This window comes from Leptonychotes weddellii, chromosome 11 (genome assembly GCF_054177405.1).
Source record: "Leptonychotes weddellii isolate Sample4059 chromosome 11, ASM5417740v2, whole genome shotgun sequence".
NCBI classification, from domain to species: domain Eukaryota; kingdom Metazoa; phylum Chordata; class Mammalia; order Carnivora; family Phocidae; genus Leptonychotes; species Leptonychotes weddellii.
Genome location: NC_138379.1, coordinates 5,915,865 through 5,928,867, shown reverse-complemented (window position 1 = coordinate 5,928,867; position 13,003 = coordinate 5,915,865). Strand labels below are relative to the sequence as shown.

Genomic DNA, 13,003 nt, shown 5'->3' with positions numbered 1-13,003 from the left:
CTCTCCCTGCTTGTGTTCCCTCTCTCGCTGTGTCTCTCTCTGTCAAATAAATAAATAAAAATATTTAAAATAAAAAAAATAAATAAAAAAGATTTTATTTATTTGACAGAGAGAGACACAGCGAGAGAGGGAACACAAGTAGGGAGAGTGGAGGTGAAGCAGGCTTCCCATAGAGCAGAGAGCCTGATGCGGGGCTCGATCCCAGGACCCTGGGATCATGACCTGAGCTGAAGGCAGATGCTCAATGACTGAGCCACCTAGGCGCCCCTGAAGGCAGACGTTTAACCCACTGAGCCACCCAGGCACCCCAAGCATTGATCTAATTTAAATTAATTTTCTGGTAATTATATATTCAGTGTCTAAATCCCCACTAGATTATGAGGCCCCTAAATGCAAGGACCTGTGTGTCCTTTGTCACTGTTGTGACCTCAGTACCTACCTAGCATAGTACCTACTGCATAGTAGATGCTCGATGTCTGTTGAATAAACACACGGATGAGTCATAGGAACTGATGAAGGCCAGTCAGAAACAGATAGGACAAAGTCAGATATGGGGGGGAGGGACCTTTTTTCAAGACTGGTGACATAAACTAATATGAAAAACTTAAGAGTGGGATGATAAAAAGTTTGAAACTAGACCGAGGTGGTAGTTGCATAAGAGTGTGAATGCACTAGATGGCCACTGGAGTATACACTTTAAAATAGGTAATTGTATGTTATGTGAATTTCTTTTTTTTTTTTTTTAAAGATTTTATTTATTTATTTGAGAGAAAGAATGAGAGAGAGAGCATGAGAGCGGGGAGGGTCAGAGGGAGAAGCAGACTCCCTGCTGAGCAGGGAGCCCGATGCAGGACTCGATCCCGGGACTCCAGGATCATGACCTGAGCCGAAGGCAGTCGCTTAACCAACTGAGCCACCCAGGCTCCCTGTTATGTGAATTTCACCACAGTAATAAAAAAAAGGAAAGGGCAGAGCTGTAATATAATAATTATAATCCTGATGGTTTAGACACTCTACAAAAACTTGACAAAGTCAACACAAAGAGGACAACTTTTACACAGTGCTTGATGGTGGACATAAATATTTCTATAAATGATTTCATCCGTTCCTCCCAACAAGCCCACAGGCCTGCAGACAAGGAAACGGTGGAGTTCAGGAGTTCAGCTGGTGACTTCTTCTTTCTCAAACAGGCCAGGCCACTGGCCACTTGGAGGATCTGCCCCTGTGGCCACCCCCCCACCCCCCACCGGGAAGGACTTCCTCCAAACTGCTGCTTCTCCCTCATCTCCTGCTGGGCCCTGCTTGGAGTCACCTCATCAGAAAGGCCTTCCTAGCCACCCTACCTCAAAGAGCAGGCCCCCCACCCCTGCCTCGGGTCATTCTCTCTCCCTCACCCTGCTTGGTTTTTCTTCAAAATTCTCAGCTCAGATTACATATTGACACAATTTTTCAGTCTCCTTCTGTGATAGCGTAAGCTCCAAGAGAATAGGGGTATTTGACAGTTTTGTCCTCTCTTATAGTCCTGACATCTGGCTAATAATAGGTGCTTACTAAATATTTGTTAAATGAATGAATAAGTCGAATTTTACCATGCACTTGGCTGAGTTTTGGGGGGAGCCTAGGTTTTTTAGGCCACACTACAAAAATGAAATTATAATGAGACTGAGACAAAATACCACTTGTTTTAGTACTGAAACAAAGTGCCACCTGGTTCACGAATGAATCCCTGCATGCTGATCTTGTCCCCAGGAGCAAGGGCACCTGTCTGTTGTATCCCCGGCGGTCAGCACGGTGCTAAGTACCTACTATTGGGCACTTGTCTATATGATATCAATAAGAAACCACGGTTTCTGAGTGGCACGGACAAGAACTGAAGAGCTGGCTGCAACACATGCTGGGTGTGTATATCCAAGGCGGGGAGTCTCTGAGTGGGAGGGGAAGGAGGAAGGAGAAGGTGCTGGGCAGGCGTCAAAGTCCAAGGAGCAGCAGTGTGGCCTCATGAGTCCGGTGTTAACTGTGTACAAATGGCTCCAGAGACTGAGTTGATCTGCAGTAGGAGCCTTGTACGGGGATGTCTAGCTCCCAGGGAAAAGCCTGCAGGGCTGGCCTATTGAGAGTTGGGTCATTGTGATCTGATAGCATAGAAGACCCTTTCGAGATGGACAGTGAACCTCTGAGACCCACTGGACACCCGAGAATGGTGCCTGGAGGCCTCTGAGAAATTCACGCAGCTCATCAGCAGCTGCTTTCCCCCAGTTCCTGAACGGGCGGCGGGCATGAGGACAATTTTTCCGGTGTCCCACAGAGAGCACCGATGAGGAGTCAAAACTCCTGAAGCTCCGATGTCAGCTCTATTTCTTGCACCCGTTTGAACCTGTGTCTCTAAGTGTAGTTTACAAACTGCAGACAAACACACAAGCATAAAACCCGTCATTTGTCCGACCTGACCACTGCCATGGGGACTATTACATCTTAGACGTCACAAAATATTTAATATGGAAAAAATACCCGTTTGCCATCCTGTGACTCGCATGTTAACTTAATTGTACAGAAACATGTTTTCAAATCTGTGATAAATCATTAAACTTAGATGGGGCGCCTGGGTGGCTCAGTTGGTTAAGCGACTGCCTTCGGCTCAGGTCATGATCCTGGAGTCCCGGGATCGAGTCCCGCATAGGGCTCCCTGCTCGGCGGGGAGTCTGCTTCTCCCTCTGACCCTCCCCCTCTCATGCTCTCTCTCTCTCTCTCTCAAATAAATAAATAAAAATCTTAAAAAAAAAAATCATTAAACTTAGAAAATAACATTTTGAAACTGCAGAGAATTCCAAGCGATGGAATGTAAGCTATGGCCCACCCACACCCCACAGGCATGTATACGTGCGTGCGTATTTTCCCCCAAAGCTTCCTTATAATACGTCTAAAGTCACAGTTCAAAATTCAAGCAAATAATTAATTACTGAACAAATTAAACAGAAAGAAGTCACAGCATGATTTGTAAAGCTCCCATTATGTCTGCCGTTTCCCATGGTATGATTGACATTTCCTCTTACCTGGTGCTGGCTTTGGGAACTACGACCATTCACCTTCGCCCTGCGTGACCTGTATGTCACCCTCCTCTTGTGGGCGCTCAAGTGTGAGCAGCAGTTATTTTTTCTCAGTTCCCACAGTATGAAGGGAAAAAACAAACAACACAAAACATGTTGCTGTTTTTATCTTATATTCCCTAAAGTTCGAAAAGAGTATTTAACCATCAGTGGAAGCCTGGGCTCGACACAGGATTAAATGCACAGACACAGCCTAGCATCAAACTGGACCAGCTTGTGGTGGAGAGATGCAAACTCAGGTACCTGCAGAGGTGGGCATGGATCCCAGGCTGGTGGGCTCTGGCCAACTAGGGGGCACAGGCCCTAGCTGAAGGAAACATAGAAGCAGCAGCAAAGGTTGCTGCTATATGGGCCCAGTATGGCCAGATCTTCTCACTTTTCAAGATAATCCAGCAGGTTTTAATGTGAATCTCTCAATTTTTTTAATGTTAGCAGTTAGTTCCAAAAACTTTTTTAAAAATATTCTATAAACCAAACACAACATGGCTATGACCTGATGTGGTGCCCAGCCTCCTGTTTGTGAACTCGGGGTGGGCGGGGGGGGCAAGAACTGGTTCCAGTGGGTTCCAGGCCCTCATCTGTCACTCATTAACTGCTTCCTGAGGTGGTCACTTCACTTCCCAGTCACTTGGTACCAAAATCCAGTCAGCTGCTGACGCTACTGTGTAGCAGCTAAGGGTGCTGACTCCCTTGGGTTCGAATCCTAACTACTACCACACGATATACCTGCCTAGTCACTTTGATTGACCACTCCAGGCTCCAACTCCCTCTCCTATAAAATGCAGAAAGTAATACAACCACTCTCATAGGGCTACTATGATTAAAAAAGATACTGCACACAAAGTGCCTAACTACAGAGTAAGCCCTGGATGACACATGTCAGCTACTGTTATCTGTAAGCCTGACGCCTCCATCTATTCACAATTAATTAGCAATCCTGTTCACTCAGACTTCTGGAACCTTCTCCAATCTCTCCTCTGGTTTTTGCCCCCACTTTCTCTGCCTCAGTTCATAGCCTTGACCTCTTTATCTTGAACTGTTCATTATAATGATCTAATTAATGATCACATCTCCTGTTTTACTGAGCACCTACTCAGCACCCCACTCTGACCCACCCTCATGCTGCACCCACTTGATTCCACCTCTCAGCTTGGTAAACTATGTAAAGCGAAGATTTCATGGTGTCATTCTCCTTGTCACCTAGAGAGCAAAGGCTAACTTCCTTAATCCTGCATTCAAGGCTATCCCCAGGCTCTCCCAAGCTCACATTCTGCCAGTCTCTATAATACTCTCTCTGCTCCAGCTGTCCCAAACTACTGCTCTTGCCCTCTCCTGAGTGAGCTATGCAGTCCCTGGTCATGGTCAGCAATCTTCTTCTTTCCGCTGAGAATGTTTGTTTGCCCTCTCCTCATCCAGTGCTGACCCCTTCTCAGCATTCTTCTCACTAGTCCAGCCCCAAGTGGTCAAAAACATGAGGAAGCCTTCTCTGATTGCCCCTCTTACCAGCCTCATGGCCAGGCCCTCCCTTTTCTGCAGTTCTACCACACTTAGTACATAGCACCCTCCTAACCTCACAATGCACAGACATCTACCTGTAGAGATGTCTGTCTCAACACGAGATAGGAGGCCAAGGGCAAGAACCTGGTCCTACACATTTGTTGCATTCCCAACTGGCACATATAAGTGTTTGGTGTTTGCTGAATGAATTAATGGGACTAGTGAAGGGGGCATTTGACAAAAGCCAAACAGTAATGTCGTTTTTAACATATCCTGTTGCAAGAAACAGGGATCTTTGGGAATATCCAAAGAAAGACTAGGATACTGGAGATACATAAAATCACTCAAGAGCCCTCAATTCCCTCAAATGTGTTCACTTTGATTAATTTTAGTAAAAAAGGATATCACATATACAAAGTTCTAGCTACCTAGATGATTGAAAATATCTGCACTTACAAGGTGGCTGTGATTTGTCGTGGTGTCTTGATCTTCACTACTTCTTTCTGTGGCCTCAGTTGAACGATTCTGATATCCCAGGAGAACATGTAATCCAGCCAAAGAACGAGTCTGGTTATTTGGTTCATGATTTATATGCTGTGCAGTGCCATCTGAGAGACTCACACAGCTGTCTTGATGTCATGCCTGTGTAAGCCTCCTATCAAAGAGGCAACAATTTCTCAGTGCTCTGAGATTCACCAAAGGAGGCTAAGAGTAGATGATCTTGGGAAGGCAGAGATCTGGGAAAGAAAATAAACATCATTGCTTTTTGGCATTTATGTTCTTAAAAACTTGCCACTGAAGCACTCATTCAACAAGCTTCACTGAATAAATGGAAGGGTTGTTACCCAGCCTCATTCCCCACCCCCTAGGCAGGATTGCAGGCCTGGCTTTGGCAGGCTGGTAACTGAGTAGTGGGGCTTTTCTAATACGAACAGAGTGGGCAGTTCATCAAAGTGGTTTCCAGTACAGCTCTGGGATCAGGCTGCCTGGGCTCAGGGCATGGCCCTGGCAGTTTCTAGCTGGTAGAGCTGACACAGTAATAGTTCCTGTCCCAGAGAGTTGTTGGAAGGATTAAATGATAGAGAGCACGTAAAAAATGCTTAGCATGTTAAAAAAAAAAAAAAGTGCTTAGCATGTTACCGATGAAAGTATTCAGATTATTATAAGAATTCAGTAATTGTTAGCTATCATCACTTGCCAAAAAGATCCTACTACCAGGTTTGAGCCTTCTGTAGCTTATCTTTACAATTCTGCCCACACCCAGTATCTCTACTTTATTGCCCAACTGTGGGATCAGAGTTCCTAGAGCATGGAAGAGAGAGCAAGCTATAAACTTCAGACCAATAAATAAGCAAAAATAACAGAGGGAGAAGAAGGCAGACTACATACACAGATCACCTGGTCGAGTGCAATGGCCACGCATGAAGGGAGAAAACAAAGGGCCATGCCTTCAAACTTCTGAGGGAAAATTCTATACCTAGACTAACCTCAAGTATGGAATAAAGACATTTTCAGGCATTTGAGGCTTTAAAAAATGTGAGATATTCTAAGGAACAGGGCAAATTATTACAGCAATTTCTTATTAGATGTTAAATAGTATTGATACAGGTAAAAGCACTGAATGTGACTTTAATTCATACCACAAATACATGCTGAGTGCCTACTATGTGTTGGTTAGACAGCAGACTAGAACAGGTAACCCAACAGGCACACATTGATTCCCTCATGGAACTTCCATTCTAGAGGTGAAAGATAATAAACAATGAAAGAAGGGAAACTTGGAGTCAGAAGGTGATAAGTGCTACAGAGAAAGAAACCAGGACCTACAGCTCCAACTCCCAGTGCATAAAAACTACAGTGGTTAGAAGAATGAACTAAATGACACCATCTAGACACAGTCAGATAAATAAAAAATGCTGGACATCTATAAGCAAATAGGCTTGAATTCTTTAAAAAAGTCAAGCTTGTTAAAAACAGAATTAGAGGAGATCAATGTAGATTAAAAAGAATTAACAAGCACATTCAACATATGAGCCCTGATGAGATGCTGGGCCAAGGAAAAAGGTTATAAAAGATCATCTGGGGACATGGAAGGAAATTGTAATATATATTGAATATTAAATGATATTAGGGAATTTTCCTTTTTTAAAAGATTTTATTTATTTATTTGACAGAGGGAAAGAGAGAGCACAAGCAGGGGGAGTGGGAGAGGGAGAAGCAGGCTCCCCGCTGAGCAGGGAGCCCAATGTGGGGCTCGATCCCAGGACCCTGGGACCATGACCTGAGTCGAAGGCAGATGCTTAAGTGACTGAGCCACCCAGGTGCCCCTAGAAAATTATTCTTAATTTTTAATTTATTAAATTAAAATAATTTTAATTTACTTAGGTATTATGGATATGGAGGAGAATGTCTTAATTCTTAGGAGATATGTGCTGAAGTATTTACAAACAAAGCAAATAGGGCAAACTTATCAGCTGCTGAATCTAGGTAAAGAATATTTGTTAACTGCTCTAAACTTTCAATTTTTCTGTATATTTTTAAATGCCCAATATAAAAAGTTAGATAAAAAGGAATGGAGAAGATCAGAAAAAGTAAGCATAGACTACTTTTGGGAGGAATTCTGCTGTAAAGGGAATGTATTAGTTTCCTAGAGCTGTTGTAACAAATTACCACAAACTGCATGGCTTAAAAAACAGAAATTTATTGGGCGCCTGGGTGGCTCAGTTGGTTAAGCGACTGCCTTCGGCTCAGGTCATGATCCTGGAGTCCCGGGATCGAGTCCCACATCAGGCTCCCTGCTCAGTAGGGAGTCTGCTTCTCCCTCTGACCCTCCTCCCTCTCATGCTCTCTGTCTCTCATTCTCTCTCTCGCAAATAAATAAAATCTTAAAAAAAAAAAAAAATTAAAAAAAAAAAACAGAAATTTATTCTCTCTGGAGAATAAAATTCTGGAGGCCAAAAGTCCAAAATCAAGGTATTGGCAAAGGCTGTGCACATTTCCTACAGAGGCTCTAGGGAAGAATCCATTATTTGCCCTTTCAACCTCTGGTGGCTCCTGACACTGCTTGACTTGTGGCCAAATCACTGTGGTCTGTCTCTGGGGTTAAATGGCCTCCTCCTCTTCTGGGTGTCTGATCTCCTTTGTCTTTCTCCTATAAGGACACTTGTGATAGCATTTAGGGCTCACCCAGATTATCCAGAATAAGCTCTTCCTCTCAAGATCTTTAACTTAATCACATCTTTTGCCATGTAAGGTAATATTCACGCTTCTGCCATATGATGTAATATGTAGAGGTTCCTGGGACTAGGAAGTGAGTATATCTTTGGAGGGCCACTTTTGTGCCTACCACAGGGAGCAAGAAAAATGGGGCAGTAGCTAGAGGGGAATGTGGAGTCAAGAGAGGTTTTGTGCTTTTTCAAAGATGAGAGCAATTACAGCATGTTTATAATAACTGATGTAGAGTTTGCTGTACACTGAGGTTTATTTGTTCATTGTGCTAGTCACTTTCACACAGGAAAATTCATAAAGGAAATAACAAGTTACCTTCAAGATGAAAATCAGGGTTACACTTAAGAATTCAATTAAAAACAATCAAAATGTAATGGAGGAGACTTTTTGTCAAACATGGCAGATTGAACACATACATGTGTTTATCTCCAAACCCCATCAAGATGAAAATAAAAGGATAAATACAATATAAAACAATAAAGAATGAAGACCATCAATTAACAAGCCCCATCTGTGCACAGAGAGTAAGATCAAATATTTTAGGAAAACCTCCAACACACACACACACACACACACACACACACACACACCAGCAAAGGGGGAGGAGAATTCAGAGGAAATAGTATGAAAAGCAGAACACTTAAAAACAGAAAAATTCTTCCTTGGAGATCTAAAAGAACATGTACACAAAACAAAAAACAGAGGTGCTATAAAAAAAAAAAAGAAACAATCAATGAACAAGAGTTGAAGTTAAAAAAAAAAAAACTCAATAGAAAGAATAACAAGATAAAATTAATGAAATTGTCCAGAGAGTAGAATTAAAAAAAGGACAAAAGTAGAAAAAAGATAAGAGCTCTAACTCAGGCTCCAATGTCCTGTAGTAGAACCATAGAAAACAGAAGGAGAGGGACGCCTGGGTGGCTCAGGCGGTTTAGCGTCTGCCTTCGACTCAGGTCATGATCCCAGGGTCCTGGGATCGAGTCCTGCATCGGGCTCCCTGCTCCACGGGGAGCCTGCTTCTCCCTCTGTCTCTGTCTCTCATGAATGGATAAATAAAATCTTTAAAAAAAAAAAAAAGAATCTTAAAAAAGAGAAAGAAAACAGAAGGAGAGGGCAGGGTGAGCCATTAGAGTGGTAGAAAACAGGTAATTTATATAGGTCATATCCACAGAATAAAAAAAATTTTTTAAGAACAAAACTGCAATTATAAACAGCAACACTCAGAAGTTAGAAGAGGGGGGCAATGCCTTTACAATTCTTTTTTTTTTTTAAGATTTTACTTATTTGACAGAGAGAGAGAGCACAAGTAGGCAGAGAGGCAGGCAGAGGGAGAGGGAGAAACAGGCTCCCTGCTGAGCAGGAAGCCCGATGCGGGGCTGGATCCCAGGACCCTGGGATCATGACCTGAACCAAAGGCAGACGCTTAACCGACTGAGCCACCCTGGCGCCCCTCCCTTTACAATTCTAAGGGAAAAATATTTCCAACCTCGAGCCTCATAGCTCTTCATCCCCATTCCCTCCTCGCAGACTCAGATGCTCTCCCTTCCTCTCTCATATTTACCCCTTCAACATCAATAATGTTATGCTTGGCTCTAATTTATCCTCTTCGACTTGCAATAAATCCATCAAATATGAGAGAAGAATCAATATTTTCAGGCAGATAAGCTGTCACAAAGTTCACCTCCCGTGATCTCTTTCTTTGGAAGCTATTAGATGATGTGGTTGGCCAAAATGAGGCTGTAACACAAGAAAGGGGGAGAAGATCTAAGATCCAGGCAGTAGGAGATCCAACACAAAGAAACAGAAAGAAGCGTTAAGAAGCCCAGGAAAGCAGCAATGGGGCAAACCTAGAACGCAGCCACTCTACATCAGACCCAGAGGATAAAGGACTCAAAGAAGGAAATTGCCAGGGAAAAAATGAAATTGGTGAATTATCATTAGGTCTGACTACATGAACAAAAAATATGGCATGGGGTTTACAGATCTTTTGGAGGCTTTGGGGAAAATGAGCAAAGGGTATGTATAAAACAACTAAAAAACATGAGCCTATTATAAATCTGTGTCATGATATTTGTGATATGATGAAGTTTCTACTCCTCAGAAATATTAACAGACTTATTTTTTAAGATTTAATTTATTTATTTGACAGAGAGAGAGAGCACAAATGGGGAGAGCTACAGAGGGAGAGGAAGAAGCAGGCTCCCCACTGAGTAGAGAGCCCGATGTGGGGCTCCATCCCAGGAGCCTGGGATCATGACCCGAGCTGGAGGCAGACACTTAACTGACTGAGCCACCCAGGCACCCCAATATTATAGACTTTAAAAAGTACCTGGGGGAGGGGCGCCTGGGTGGCTTGGTCGGTTGAGTGTCTGACTCTTGGTTTCAGCTCAAGTCATGATCTCAGGGTAGTGAGATCGAGCACTGCAATGGGTTCCACACTGGGTGTGAAGCCTGCTTAAGATTCTCTTCCTCGGGGGGCGCCTGGGTGGCTCAGTCGTTAAGCGTCTGCCTTCGGCTCAGGTCATGATCCCAGGGTCCTGGGATCGAGTCCCACATCGGGCTCCCTGCTCCGCGGGGAGCCTGCTTCTCCCTCTCCTCTGCTCCGCCTGCTTGTGTTCCTGTTCTCGCTGTCTCTCTCTGTCATATAAATAAATAAAATCTTTAAAAAAAAAAAAAAGATTCTCTCCCTTTCCCTCTGCCCCCCAACACCACTCTCTCTCCCCTCCCAAAAAAAGGTATATGGGGGGAAAAAGGTGAAATATTTCTTTCATCCAAACTATCCATGGCTGCTTTTTTCCACCTCCTATATCCCTATCGAAGAGACAAACAGGATCTAAGAGCCTAAGTTTTGATGTTGATGTCTTGACAGTAGGCACTCAGGGAGTCTTCTCTCTTCCCTGGGATGAGAGTAGATGATGGATGGCATATGGAAGTCATAGGAGAAAGCCCCAAAGGAGACTGACACGAGGGGAAAAGTCCACGTGATTAGATGAATAACCAAGTCAAAGATGGAAACAGTAATAACACAAACAGTTGAGGTAACTTCGTATCAAGTCTGAGCAACTCAAATTTGATGTGTGGAGGTGAGGGAAACCCACGGAAATGGTGATCATGGTGAATCGAGCCCAGCATTATTCCGGCTATATTTGGAGGCTAGTTAGAGGATAGATCCATGAGGATGGGCTTGGTCCAGATGTATAGGGCCCCGCGAGAGGCCTGTCCCATTCGATTGTAAAATTGGCTTACATGGGAGAGGGGCGTACAGAGAGAGTAAAGGAAATAACTTTAAAACCCAACAAACATAATCATTATGATGGGATTTGACTTCTTACCTTTTTTCTTCACTTCTTTCTTTTCTCTTGCTTGTGTCACTTTGGAGCCCCTCATTCCTCTTCAGGATCCTCTCAGAAGTTTTCTTTCCTTGCTCCAGCTTGCATCTTCCTTCACAACCTTCATTATTTACCCTTTATCCTGCTGTAATTCCCCATTTTTCTCACTATGCATTCTTCTCTAACTTATAAACCAACCACACATTAAACTAAATCCTCTAGCCCCTCCCAAATCCATTTCTCAAACATTTCCCAACAAGCCCTTCAGTCACAGCTCTTCTCCAAGAAAAAAATCTCCACCTTTCCTCGACATAGCAACACATTATCAGATCCTTTCTATCTCCTCAAAATGTTCCCATTTCCCTCCTTCTCATTCTTCTTCATTTCCTTTGGCCCTAGCCTCCACCTTCATCCTTGCAAATTCTTCATCCCCATGCTCTCCTTACCTCTCTCATATTTACCTCTTCAGGGTCAATAATGCTCTGCTTGGCTCTAATTTCTCCTCCTTGACTTGCAACACCCTCTATCTGCCTCTCTTTCCTTCATTAGCTTCAGTCCTTCATCTGCCTCATTCACCATTACCTTCATCTATAACCTCTTTCTCTTCCATAGAAACAGATTCATCAGCAATATCATTCACTCCACCCAAGACATCCTCAACTCCCACTGCTTCCTCAGTCCCTTCTAGCTCTTCATCACTCTTCATCACTTCCTTCCACCTTTTCAAAAGGATTTTCCATCTCAGCATCAGGAACTTTAATCCATTTTTTATCACCAGTAACTTCTACCATTCTTTCAGTTGTCTCTTCAGTTATGCTCTCCATTCCTGAACCCTCTAGCTTCTCTGCACTTGACTGCAATTTATCTCCAGTGGATCTCAAATCCTCTCCACTACTTCTCAGCTTCTCTCCCCTGGATGCCCCCTTCTCTCCACTTGACCTCAGGTTCTCTTCACTCAGGCTCAGCTTCTCACCACTTGATGTCAGCTTCTCTCCACTTGACCTCAGCTTTTCTCTACTTGACCTCAGCTTTTCTCCACTTGATCTCAGCTTCTCTCCACTCAGCTTCTCTCCACTTGACCTCAGCTCCTCCTCATTCTGCCCTCGTGCATGTGGTCTGGATCTCAAGTCCTCTCCTCTGGTCCCCACCCCAGTAAATTTCAACCTCTCTTTTAAACCAGACCCCCTCCTAGACCCTGCTGTAGTCCCTGCACTCTCGGATTCAGCGCCTATTTTGCCTCTAATTTCTTGCTTTCCCCCCATCTCCTTTGGGCTGTTTTTCCCCAAACCTGCTGAAGCCCATAATGCACTTGCTACACTGTGCAGTAGCTTCACATCCATCCTTTCCTGACTTTGGCCTGACTTCGCTTTCAAGACCATTTTTTCCACATCTTCTCGTCCCCAGTACTCAGAGTCAAGCTTTGGGTCACACATCCTAGGCTTTTGTGTATTTCTACCCAGGAGCTCCATTCTCTTCCCGATCACAATGAGCCCGTTCCAGGGCACCCACAATTTTTCTCGCAGCATCTGTGCCCCTCTGCTCCCCGGGTCCAGGTGCGACCACCCGTGGACCCGGGCCTGGACTCGGGCGCCCTGGCCGCGGGCCTTACGGCGCCTCCTCACGGCTCTGTGCGCCTTACCCCGCAGATCCCTCATGCCCCAGAGCGAAAATTCTAACGGAACCCCTTTCTCCACAGACACTGACCCTCACCCTTATCCCTGGTCCACCATCCCACCCCTCCTCCCCATTCCCCCACCCCACCCCACCCCGCCCTACCCTCCCACCCTGCCACCCTGCCCACTGGCCCGCCGCCTCGCCCACCGCCTGGAGGGCGCGCGACCTGGC

The 13,003-nt window shown here is 44.5% G+C and overlaps 1 long non-coding RNA gene across 15 annotated transcripts in view; it reads right to left on the bottom strand.

The window, feature by feature from the left end:
- The window catches only part of LOC115943228 (uncharacterized), a 38,411-nt gene extending 25,515 nt beyond the window's left edge, over positions 1-12,896 (bottom strand). For 12 of the 15 annotated variants that reach the window (XR_014138478.1, XR_014138473.1, XR_014138483.1 and 9 more), the window contains exons 1-2: positions 11,162-12,896; positions 5,058-5,338 (exon numbers count right to left, since the gene is read on the bottom strand). This is a non-coding gene — a long non-coding RNA (uncharacterized LOC115943228). Of the gene's footprint in view, positions 1-3,050; positions 3,224-5,057; positions 5,339-9,390; positions 9,567-11,161 lie in introns of all 15 variants that reach the window. The other 3 variants (XR_014138481.1, XR_014138482.1, XR_014138486.1) reach the window with 2 other exon arrangements.
- Positions 12,897-13,003: the final 107 nt, after the last annotated feature.